The sequence below is a fragment of the Equus quagga genome, chromosome 1, assembly GCF_021613505.1.
Source record: "Equus quagga isolate Etosha38 chromosome 1, UCLA_HA_Equagga_1.0, whole genome shotgun sequence".
In the NCBI taxonomy this organism is placed as follows: domain Eukaryota; kingdom Metazoa; phylum Chordata; class Mammalia; order Perissodactyla; family Equidae; genus Equus; species Equus quagga.
The window spans coordinates 99,446,616-99,459,137 of record NC_060267.1 but is presented as its reverse complement, the minus strand read 5'-3'; positions in this window follow the sequence as shown (position 1 = coordinate 99,459,137).

The following is a 12,522-nucleotide window of genomic DNA, read 5'->3' as shown; positions in this document are numbered from 1 at the left end:
ACCTATTATCTACAGATTCAAAGCAATCCCAATCAGAATCCCAATGACATTCTTCACAGAAATAGAACAAAGAATCTTCAAATTCATATAGGGCAACAAAGGACCTCAAAGAGCCAAAGCAATCCTGAGAAACAAGAACAAAGCCAATGGCATCGCAATTCCTGACTTCAAAACGTATTACCAAGGTATAGTAATCAAAACAGCATGGTACTGGTACAAAAACAGGCACACAGATCAATGGAACAGAATGGAAAGCCCAGAAGTAAAACCACACATCTACGGACAGCTAATCTTCGACAAAGGTACAAAGAACATACAATGGAGAAAGGAAAGTCTCTTCAATAAATGGTGCTGGGAAAACTGGACAGCCACATGCAAATAATGAAAGTAGAACATTATCTTTCTCTATACACAAAAATAGACCCAAAATGGATCAAAGACCTGAAGGTAAGACCTGAAACCATAAAACTTCCCGAAGAAAATATAGGCAGTACACTCTTTGACATCAGCCTTAAAAGGATCTTTACAAATACGATGTCCACTCAGACAATGGAAACAAAAGAAAAAATAAACAAGTGGGACTTCATCAGACTAAAGAGCTTCTACAAGGCAGGGGAAACCAGGGTCAAAATGAAAAAAGAACCCACCAACTGGGAGAAAATATTTGTAAATAATATATCTGACAAGGGGTTAATCTCCATAATATATAAAGAACTCACACAACTGAACTACAAAAAAATGAACAACCCAATGAAAAAGTGGGCAGAGGATATGGACAGACATTTTTCCAAAGAAGATATACAGATGGCCAATAGGCACATGAAAAGATGTTCAACAGCACTAATCATCAGGGAGCTGCAAATCAAAACCACAATGAGATATCACCTCACACCCATTAGAATGGCTGTAATCAACCAAGACAAAAAATAACAAATGTTAGAGAGATTGTGGAGAAAAGGGAACCCTAATAGACTGCTGGGGGAATGAAAACTGCTGCAGCCACTTCGGAAAACAGTATGGAGATTTCTCAAAAAATTAAAAATAGAAATACCATATGATCCAGCTATCCCGCTACTGGGTATTTATCCCAAGAACTTGAAATCAACAACGCAAAGAGACTTATGCATCTCTATGTTCACTGCAGCATTATTCACAATACCCAAGACGTGGAAGCCACCCAAGGGCCCATCAGCTGGTGAATGGATAAAGAAGATGTGTTACATACATACAATGGAATACTACTCAGCCATAAAAAAGACATAATCATCCATTCGCAGCCACATGGATGGACCTTGAAGGCATGATATTAAGTGAAATAAGCCAGACAGAGAAAGACAAACACCAGATGATTTCACTCATATGTGGAAGATAAACAAACTTAGGGACAAAGAGAACAATTTAGTGGTTACTGGGGGAAAGGGGCAAGGGTGGGCACAAGGGGAGCAGGGGCACATTTAAGTGGTGTTTGACAAATATTAATGTACAACTGAAATTTCACAATGTTATAAACTATTTAGACCGCAATTAAAAAATTAAGGCAGAGGATGAAAATGAGGAAGAAAAGGAAGGAGAGATGGCAAAAGAACTCTCCTTTACACTCACTTGCCTGGCTAGTTTTGTATCGCTCAGAATAGAAGTTAGCTTGTCATTTTCTCTGTATTCTGAAAGGTAGAATTGTTGGCAAGTCAATAATTTATTATAAATGCTATTTCTATTAAATATAATATCTTTATTTTTCTCTGTCCCCCAGACACAGCAGGCCCATCCCATGCTAGGGGATTTGCACAGGCTGCTACTGCACCTGGAACATCCTTCCTCTTTCTTGTGCATCCAGCAAACCCAAGCCCACTGTCACCTGTCCATGAGAGCCCCCTGGACTCTCTAAGCTATGAGTACTCCTTCCTGGACACCCCCAGCAGTTTCGGTCACTTTGCTTGCACTGGGGAAGCGTCTAACATACGTGAGGATTCGTGTTTAGCTGTTGCAGCGCTTCTCTGAATCCGAGGGCATGTACCAGAGGCTTCTGTGAAGGCAGAATGGAGGCAAGGAGGAGCCGCGCCCCTCATCGTCCCCTGTGCAGGGATGGTGCGGGGTTTCTGAGACAGGGGCTCTCATGATCATGCATCTGCGTTTACACTTGCCATTGTCACCCCTGTGGCCCCCACCCTTGGGGTACACAAGAAATCCTGTACAGGTTGTACACAGATGTACTTTATGGGCAGTTTTTGGCATTAGATGCTGTGGTAGACAGAACAATGATTTCTCCCAAACGTGAGCATTCTAATCCATAGAACCCGTGAAGATATAATGTTCACGGCAAAGGGGAATTAAGGTTGCTCATCAGCTGACCTTGAGATGGGAAGAATCTCCTGGATATCTGCGTGGGCCCAGTGTAATCACAGCATCCTTAAGAGTGGGTGAGGGAGTCTGCAGAGGAGATGTGATAATGGGGGCAAGGCCCCACATCGTAATTGTTGGCTTCCAGGATGGAGGAAGGGGACAAAGCCAAGAAATGCCAGCAGCCTCTAGCGACTGAAAAAGGCAAGGACATGGATTCTTCGCCAGAGCCTGGAAAGGAGGGCAGTCCTGCTGACACCCTGATCTTAGTTCATCAAGATCCCTTTCAGACTTGTGAACTACTGAAGTGTCAGATAATAAATTGTGTTGTATTACACCACTAAATGTGTGATTTGTTCCGGCAGAGATCGGTAAATAATACAGGGATAATGTGAACTATGCTGCATTTTTGCCTGACGTGGATTTAGACTCGAACTCCTCATAAGATGTCCTGTCACTGTGTTCCCACATCTCTCTCTTCCAGAAAGTGAGCTCGTCGAGAGCACAGCCTTGCATCGCGTCTTTCTACCCATCACAGTGCCTGGCTCAGAAAAAGTGCTCAGAACATGCTGACCGACTCCTGCCCCTTTTCTATCTTCCCTGTGTGTATCTGCCCTCTGAGCAATTCCTCAACGGCAAGGCTCATTCTGGAAGTGCCGGTAGTGCCTAATTCGGGGCTGAGCACCCGTATGTATTGAGTAGGGATAGAGAAATGGGAAGAGTGGCTTTCATCTGGAGCTAGAAGCTGCTGGTTCAAGGCCATGGGGACACTCTCTGCTCCTGTCTTCTGGTCCACCCTCTCATGGTGCGGTCCCCTAGATGCTGCAGATCCCGTATTGGCACACTTCCTTTTTAGAATGTTGCTCTACAGACCCACAGCATTGAGAAGGCAGAGAAACACGCTTTCAGTGGGGCTGCTAGGCCTTAAATCATGCCTCCAACCTGAAGGAAGTGCCGTTGGTCGTGGAAAGCCTCATGTTTGGCCTGAACTTGAAGCTTTGGTGCTCTTTTGGACCTGTGTATTTTTCTTGTGCTCCACGCCAGTGGAGTACTGCTGCGTTTCTCAATGCTGCAGGTCGGGTTTGGTCTGCCCCGAGATCCTGACTGTGCCTGCGTCAGCCGGTTCTCTTCTTGGTGCCGTCTGCCTGCTCCCTCCCAGGGGTCCTCTCTCTGGGCAGCTCGGGCCAGCCTCTGCATGAGACTGGTCTGTTTCCTAACTTGGCTGCTGTCTGTAATGTCTCTCAATAAGCCCCAAAGACTCTAAGTGGCTTGAGGCCACGTATAGCACAGCCAGGCAGGCTCCTGCATCTGTCTCTAAAGCTACCAGGCTCCCATAGGGAATCTAAGCAAACTCCACCTTCTAATCAACCCCCAGCCTTGAATTTGGTGCCAGAGCCTATAGCGAGAGAATGGAGTCCCTGCCCCCTTCAAATAACAGCTGGAGGAAACCACCAGGTAATTTGTTAAAGAAACGATGCTAGAGAGAGAAGAGCCAAGATGGCGCCGTGAGTAGTCCTCTTTGTCTCTCGCCCTTCGAGTCTACAATTATTTGGACACTTATCGCTTGACAAAGGATATCCAGACAGCATCTCAGGACGTCTGAGACACCCACGCGACTATACATCGGAAGGCGGATGGACTTTCCTCCGGGAGGATGTGGAAATAGGTGAGGGCTCTCCGACCCCGACGGGCAGCCTGGTACCCGCAAGTGGCTTTCTTCCAACGGACGCCCCCAGAGGATCCACGCACGTCTAGGGCAGGAGCGAGAACACAACAGAGGAGCGACGGTGGAAACAGGTGACCAGAACCCTACCTAAACCCCCTGCAATTACTCCTAAACGCAGAGGGAAACTTTGGAGTAGCACACCTGAGCCCGTGGGGAGAGTCTCTCCCCGCCATTGGCGGGGGGATCCAGCCTGGTGCTCGGGGCGCCCGGAGGGTCCCAGAGAGAGACACGGAGGGCACGGAGATCTCCCAGCTGCCGTTGCCCGCCCCGTGGGACTAGGGATTGCCGGAGATCTTGGAGAGGACCGGGGCCGGGGGAATTTTCAAAGGCCGGTTCTGCGACCCGGAGGGGAAGCGCCGGAGCTCCGCCCGGGCAGCAGACAAAACTCTCGGTCTGCCGTTAGCAGAGGGGCCACGCTGAGCATTCACGGCTCCGGGAGAGGCCCGGAGAGAATCCCAGAGGGCGGGGCGACCCCCAGCTGCCGTTGCCCGCCCCGTGGGGCTAGGGATTGCCGGAGATCTCGGAGAGGACCGGGGCGGGGGAAACTTTCAAAGGCCGGTCCTGCGACCCGGAGGGGAAGCGCCGGAGCTCCGCCGGGCAGCAGACAAAATTCTCTGTCTGCCATTGGCAGAGGGGCCACGCCCAGCATTCATGGCTCCGGCAGAGGCCAGGAGAGAATCCCAGAGGGCGGGGCGACCCCCAGCTGCCGTTGCCCACCCCGTGAGGCTAGGGATTGCCGGAGATCTCGGAGAGGACTGGGGCTGGAGAGAGTTCCAGAGACCCAGCTTAGTAGCCTAGGGGGAAACCCTACAGGCTCACAGCAGCCTTAGGGAAAGCCTCTGCACAGCACCAGTAGAAGGCACCCAGCCGCCAGCCACAAGGCTGGAAGACCCCAGGGCAAAAGCAGCATAGCTAGGTGTACTAACCACAGACTGTAGAAGATGCCAATAGCTCTCCTGCGACCTATAGAGGACAAGTGAGATTTGGTGGGTGCTGACAGCAACGGAGCGACAAATATAAGTGATCCCACCCCTGGCCGCTGGAAAAGCCCATAACACCATTGCAGACCCCAAGGAGAGAGCACATCTAGGTGGGCTGCAACAGTAGGCACCTGCAGCCTGAAGCCCCCCTGTGAGGGCCCCCACGGCAGAGGAGGAAATCCAAAGGGCCACTGTGGCTACGAAGAGGGGCCCAGGCCCAGTTAGCAACTACGGACAGGGTTCCTGGTTGGTGAAATATAAACAGCTGCTCCTCCCACCGCAGCAGCTGAAACAAGTGAAAGGAGCAACTAAACTCTATCTCCATGCGGAGGCACAAATCAACAACATCAAGCAATATGAAAAAATACATTAAATCTCCAGAACAGAAAGAAAGCAACAAATACACAGAAAACAATCCCAAAGAAAATGAGATATATAACCTAAATGACGATGACTTCAAAACAGCCATCATTAAGATTCTCAATGAGTTAAGAGAGAATTCTGACCGACAACTCAACGAGTTCAGGAGCTATGTCACAAAAGAGTTTGATACGATAAAGAAGAACCAAACAGAAATATTGGAAATGAAGAACACAATAGAGGAGATTAAGAAAAATCTAGATGCTCTGAACAGTAGGGCCGATAATATGGAGGAAAGAATTAGCAATCTGGAAGATGGCAATATAGAATTGTTGCAGGCAGAGGAGGAGAGAGAAGCAAGACTTAAAAGAAATGAAGAAACTCTCCGAGAATTATCAGACACAATTAGGAGATGCAACGTAAGGATTATAGGTATACCAGAGGGAGAAGAGAAGGAGAAAGGGGCAGAAAACCTATTCAAAGAAATAATGGCTGAGAACTTCCCAAATCTGGTGAGGGAGATGGATCTTCAGGTGACAGAAGCCAATAGATCTCCAAACTTTATCAATGCAAGAAGACCAACTCCATGGCATATAGTAGTGAAGCTAGCAAAAGTCAACGACAAGGAGAAAATATTAAGGACAGCCAGGCAAAAGAAACTAACCTACAAAGGAACCCCCATCAGGCTATCAGCAGATTTCTCAGCAGAAACTTTACAGGCTAGAAGAGAGTGGAATGATATATTCAAAAATCTGAAGGACAAAAATCTACAGCCAAGAATTCTCTACCCAGCGAAAATATCCTTCAAATACGATGGAGAAATAAAACTTTCCCAGATAAACAAAAATTAAGGGAGTTCATTGCCACAAAACCTCCTCTTCAGGAAATCCTCAGGAAAACCCTCATTCCTGAAAAATCCAAAAAAGGAAAGGGGCTACAAAACCAAGAGCAGAGGAGATAAGTAGAAGGACAACAACAGAGAGTAGCAGCTCTACATCAGAACAGATTAAACCATGGGACGAGAAACAAAGGAAACTGAAGAAAACCGGAAAACAAGACACAAAATGGGAGTGGTAGGCCCCCACGTCTCAATAATAACTCTAAATGTAAATGGATTGAACTCCCCAATCAAAAGACACAGAGTGGCAGGATGGATCAAAGAACAAGATCCAACAATATGCTGCCTCCAGGAAACACACCTCAGCCCCAAAGACAAACACAGACTCAGAGTGAAGGGATGGAGAACAATACTCCAAGCTAATAATGAACAAAAGAAAGCAGGTGTCGCTATACTAATATCAGACAAGGTAGATTTCAAAGCAAAACAGATAAAGAAAGATAAAGAGGGACAGTATATAATGATAAAAGGGACTCTCCACCAAGAAGACATAACACTTATAAATATATATGCACCCAACACAGGAGCACCAAAATTTGTAAAGCAACTCTTAATAGAACTAAAAGAAGACATCAACAACAATACAATAATAGTAGGGGACCTCAACACACCATTAACACCAATGGACAGAACATCCAGACAGAAAATCAACAAGGAAATAATAGAATTAAATGAAAAATTAGACCAGATGGACTTAATAGATATATATAGAACACTTCATCCAAAAACAGCAGGTTACACATTCTTCTCAAGTGCACATGGAACATTCTCAAGGATTGACCATATTTTGGGAACCAAAGCAAACATCAATAAATACAAGAGAGTTGAAATAATATCAAGCATCTTTTCTGATCATAACGCTATTAAACTAGAAATCAACTACAAGAAAAAAGCAGAGAAAGGTGCAAAAATGTGGAGACTAAACAACACGCTTCTCAACAAACAATGGATCATTGAAGAAATTAAAGAAGAAATCAAATATTATCTGGAGACAAATGAAAATGAGAACACGACATACCAAATCATTTGGGATGCAGCAAAAGCAGTCCTAAGAGGGAAATTCATCGCAATACAGGCTCACCTCACTAAACAAGAAAAAGCTCACGTAAGCAACCTCAAACGACACCTAACAGAACTAGAAAAAGAAGAACAAACAAAGCCCAGAGTCAGTAGAAGGAGGGAAATAATAAAAATAAGAGCAGAAATAAACGATATTGAAACAAAAAAGACAATAGAAAGGATCAATGAAACAAAGAGTTGGTTCTTCGAAAGAATTAACAAAATTGACAAACCCCTAGCCAGACTCACCAAGAAAAGAAGAGAGAAAGCGCAAATTAATAAAATCAGGAATGACAGAGGAGAAATCACAACAGATACCAATGAAATACAAGAGATCATAAGAGAATACTATGAAAAACTATATGCCAACAAATTGAACAACTTGGAAGAAATGGACAAATTCCTAGACTCCTACAATCTCCCCAAACTGAATCAGGAAGAAATGGAGAATCTGAATAGACCAATCACAAGTAAGGAAATAGAAACAGTAATCAAAAACCTCCCCAAAAACAAGAGTCCAGGACCAGACGGCTTCTCTGGAGAATTCTACCAAACATTCAAAGAAGACTTAATACCTATTCTCCTCAAACTGTTCCAGAAAATTGAGAAAGATGGAGAACTCCCTAACACATTCTATGAAGCCAACATCACTCTGATCCCCAAACCTGACAAGGACAACACAAAGAAGGAGAACTACAGGCCGATATCACTGATGAACATAGATGCAAAAATCCTCAACAAAATTTTGGCAAACCGATTACAGCAATACATCAAAAAGATTATACACCATGATCAAGTGGGATTTATACCAGGGACACAGGGATGGTTCAACATCTGCAAGTCAATCAACGTGATACACTACATCAACAAAATGAAAAACAAAAACCACATGATCATCTCAATAGACGCAGAGAAAGCATTCGACAAGATCCAACACCCATTTATGATAAAAACCCTCAGTAAAATGGGTATAGAAGGAAAGTACATCAACATAATAAAGGCCATATATGATAGACCCACAGCCAACATCATACTCAACGGACAAAAACTGAAAGCTATCCCTCTGAGGACAGGAACAAGACAAGGGTGCCCACTTTCACCACTCCTGTTCAACATAGTACTGGAGGTGCTGGCCAGAGCAATTCGGCAGGAAAAAGAAATAAAAGGAATCCAAATAGGTAACGAAGAAGTAAAACTCGCGTTGTTTGCAGATGACATGATCTTATACATAGAAAACCCCAAAGAATCCACAGAAAAACTATTATAAATAATCAACAACTACAGCAAAGTAGCAGGGTATAAAATTAACGTGCATAAATCAGTAGCATTTCTATACACTAACAATAAACTAACAGAAAAAGAACTCAAGAACTCTATCCCATTCACAATCGCAACGAAAAGAATAAAATACCTTGGGATAAACTTAACCAAGGAAGTGAAGGATCTATACAATGAAAACTACAAGATTTTCTTGAAAGAAATTGACGATGACATAAAGAGATGGAAAGACATTCCTTGCACATGGATTGGAAGAATAAACATAGTTAAAATGTCCATACTACCTAAAGCAATATACAGATTCAATGCTATCCCAATCAGAATCCCAAGAACATTCTTCACAGAAATTGAACAAACAATCCTAAAATTCATATGGGGGAACAAAAGACCACGAATTGCTAAAGCAATCTTGAGCAAGAAAAACAAAGCCGGCGGAATCACAATCCCTGATTTCAAAACATACTACAAAGCTACAGTGATCAAAACAGCATGGTACTGGTACAAAAACAGGTCCACAGATCAATGGAACAGAATTGAAAGCCCAGAGATAAAACCACACATCTATGGACAGCTAATCTTCGACAAAGGAGCAGAGGGCCTACAATGGAGAAAAGAAAGTCTCTTCAACAAATGGTGCTGGGAAAACTGGACAGTCACATGCAAAAGATTGAAAATCGACCATTCTTTTTCACCACACACCAAAATAAACTCAAAATGGATCAAAGACCTAAAGATTAGGCCTGAGACAATAAGTCTTTTGGAAGAGAATATAGGCAGTACACTCTTTGACATCAGTTTCAAAAGAATCTTTTCGGACACTGTAACTCCTCAGTTGAGGGAAACAATAGAAAGAATAAACAAATGGGACTTCATCAGACTAAAGAGCTTCTTCAAGGCAAGGGAAAACAGAATTGAAACAAAAAAACAGCTCACTAATTGGGAAAAAATATTTACAAGCCACTTATCCGACAAAGGGTTAATCTCCATAATATACAAAGAACTCACACTGCTTAACAACAAAAAAACAAACAACCCGATCAAAAAATGGGCAGAGGACATGAACAGACATTTCTCAAAAGAAGATATGAATATGGCCAATAGACACATGAAAAGATGTTCATCATCGCTAATCATCAGGGAAATGCAAATCAAAACTACACTAAGATATCACCTTACCCCCGTTAGATTGGCAAAAACATCCAAAACCAAGAACGACAAATGTTGGAGAGGTTGTGGAGAAAGAGGAACCCTCATACACTGTTGGTGGGAATGCAAACTGGTACAGCCACTATGGAAAACAGTATGGAGATTTCTCAAAAAGTTAAAAATAGAAATACCCTATGACCCAGCCATCCCATTACTGGGTATCTATCCTAAGAACCTGATATCAGATATCTCAAGAGTCCGTTGCACCCCTATGTTCATCGCAGCATTATTTACAATAGCCAAGACGTGGAACCAGCCTACATGCCCAGAAACTGATGATTGGATAAAGAAGATGTGGTATATATACACAATGGAATACTACTCAGCCATAAAAAAAGACGAAATTGGCCCATTCACAACAACGTGGATGGACCTCGAGGGTATTATGTTAAGCGAAATAAGTCAGTCAGAGAAAGACGAACTCTATATGACTCCACTCATAGGTGGGAATTAGTATATTGAGAAGGAGATCTGATCGGTGGTTACCAGGGAAAAGGGGGGGTGGGGGGAGGGCACGGAGGGGGAAGTGGTGTACCCACAACATGACTAACAAAAATGTACAACTGAAATTTCACAAGCTTGTAATCCATCATAACACTAATAAAAAAAAAAAAAAAAAGAAACGATGCTACGTCTATGATCCAATACTATGCAGCTGTGAAAGGCAAGAGTGTATGGAACACTCTTTTTAAAATATACTGTTGAGTGAAAGAATGGATTAGAACAATGCTATATATATACGTATATCTATGTAAAAATGTTATGTATGTGTAAAAATGAAGGAGCATGCATATATATATATTCCTTTATAATTTATATATTCCTTTAGCTCAGTATTTTTCTTCAAGAAAATTTGATGGAATACACCAGTTGGCACACTTTTTCTGATAGGAAACACTTGAGGCTTGGGCCAGAAGGGCTCTGTGGCAGCCCCTCGTGCAATAGCAGTCACAGACAATCCCTGACTGTCCAACAAAATTTTATTTACAGAAACAGGTGGTAAGTGGGAGTTATAGCAAAAACAATGTTGAAGTTCTGAGAGAAAGATGCCTGAGAAGTGGCTAAGAAGTGCCTCGGGATTGTAAACCATCGGCACTCTCTGGGCATGCAGAATTTACCTCACTGCGATGAACTCAAACACCTTGTCACCAGACGTCCCAGGGACCAGGACTGTTTGAATCCTCCCCTTTGGTAGGGGGAGCAAATGTCACCTAAGAGAAAGTGGCTTTGGTGGGGGAAGACTGGAGTATCACTAGGAAATCTTAGGCTGCAAATACCTCAAGGTGGCCCAAACAATAAGGAGTATTTATTGTAACAGCATCTAGCGAGAAGTCCGGCGGCTGGTTCATTCAGTGGCTCACTCACACCGTCCAGGACACCTGGGTCTATCCACCCCCATCCCACCACGCTCTGTGGATCAACTGCCACAGTCTCTGTCTAGTTCCTCTTCACAGCCATCAGTCACTGCAGTTCTGGGCGGCAGGCAGATTTGAAAAGACTCAGCGAGAAGAGCCATCTCTTCCCCTGTTTCTCTTCTGGAGAGTGAGAAATCCTCTCCCCAAAGCCCCTCCCTCATTTCCCTCTGTGTCTCTTTGGCCAGGATTGTGCCATATGGCCGTATCAGACTGACCAGTGGTAAAAGGAATCCGAGTGCTACAGCAGCTCATGCTAGGCAGGATCTACCAGTGAGCTGGGGCGGGGTCCTTGTCTGTGGAAGCAAGAATAGGGGAATGGCAGTGTGGGGCACACCCAGCTGGGTCTGCTAGGGCCGGCAAGGAAGTGGGTTACTTGAATACACCCCAATGCCTTGTAGGGGAGGAAGACATTTCCACTACCTACTCTGGGTTCTTCTGGCTGGAGAATGAATTAAATTCATGAGACAGGATAACAGGTGAAAATTGAACAAAGCTTTATAACATGTATACATGGGAGAGGCTCAGGCAAACTGAGCAACTCGCCAAAATGGCTGAAGCCACCACCTTAAATATCATCTTCAGCTAAAGACAAAGGAGGATGTTGGGGGTGGAGGGGGAGTCGATCATGGGAGATTACCACACAAGTACAGTAAACAAGGGTCAGGTTATTATGCAAACTTGAGTCCTTGCCTTCCACACTGATAAGAGTTTCTAGAGATAAGGTCATCCCTCCTTCCTGGGACAGAGAGGGAGACACCTTTACAGATGGAGATTTCTCTTACAAATGGAAATGTCTCTTAACAAAGGGTAAGTAAATTCTACTTTTCGGTTTCTTTCCTATCTGCAGTTTTTAAAAGTAACCAGCCCCAAATAATCCTCATGCCAAAGAGACATATCTTGGGGTGGCCAATTCCAGTCCCCCACAGCCTCTTCTCTCTCTTGGTGCTTCCAGCCAGGCCTGGGGTGAACAGCTGAAGCCATCTGAGTGGTGGCTCTCTTTAAGGAACACTTTAACGTGGAGGGGATCCCTGGAAATATTTCTGGTCTTTGGATTTGGCTGACTAGCCGTTCTCTTGAGGTGGCATCTCCCTGCTCGGTGTCGGCCAGCCAACTGCTGACTCTCCCAATTTCCAGCTGCACAGGACTCGATGGTTCCCACTGCTGCTAGGCAGCTCAGCTTTGTTGATTCGGGCTCCTGCCAGGCCTCCTGCCCGTCTGCCCATGTCTGCTCTCACCCTGCTCATCCACACTGGGCTGTAGACG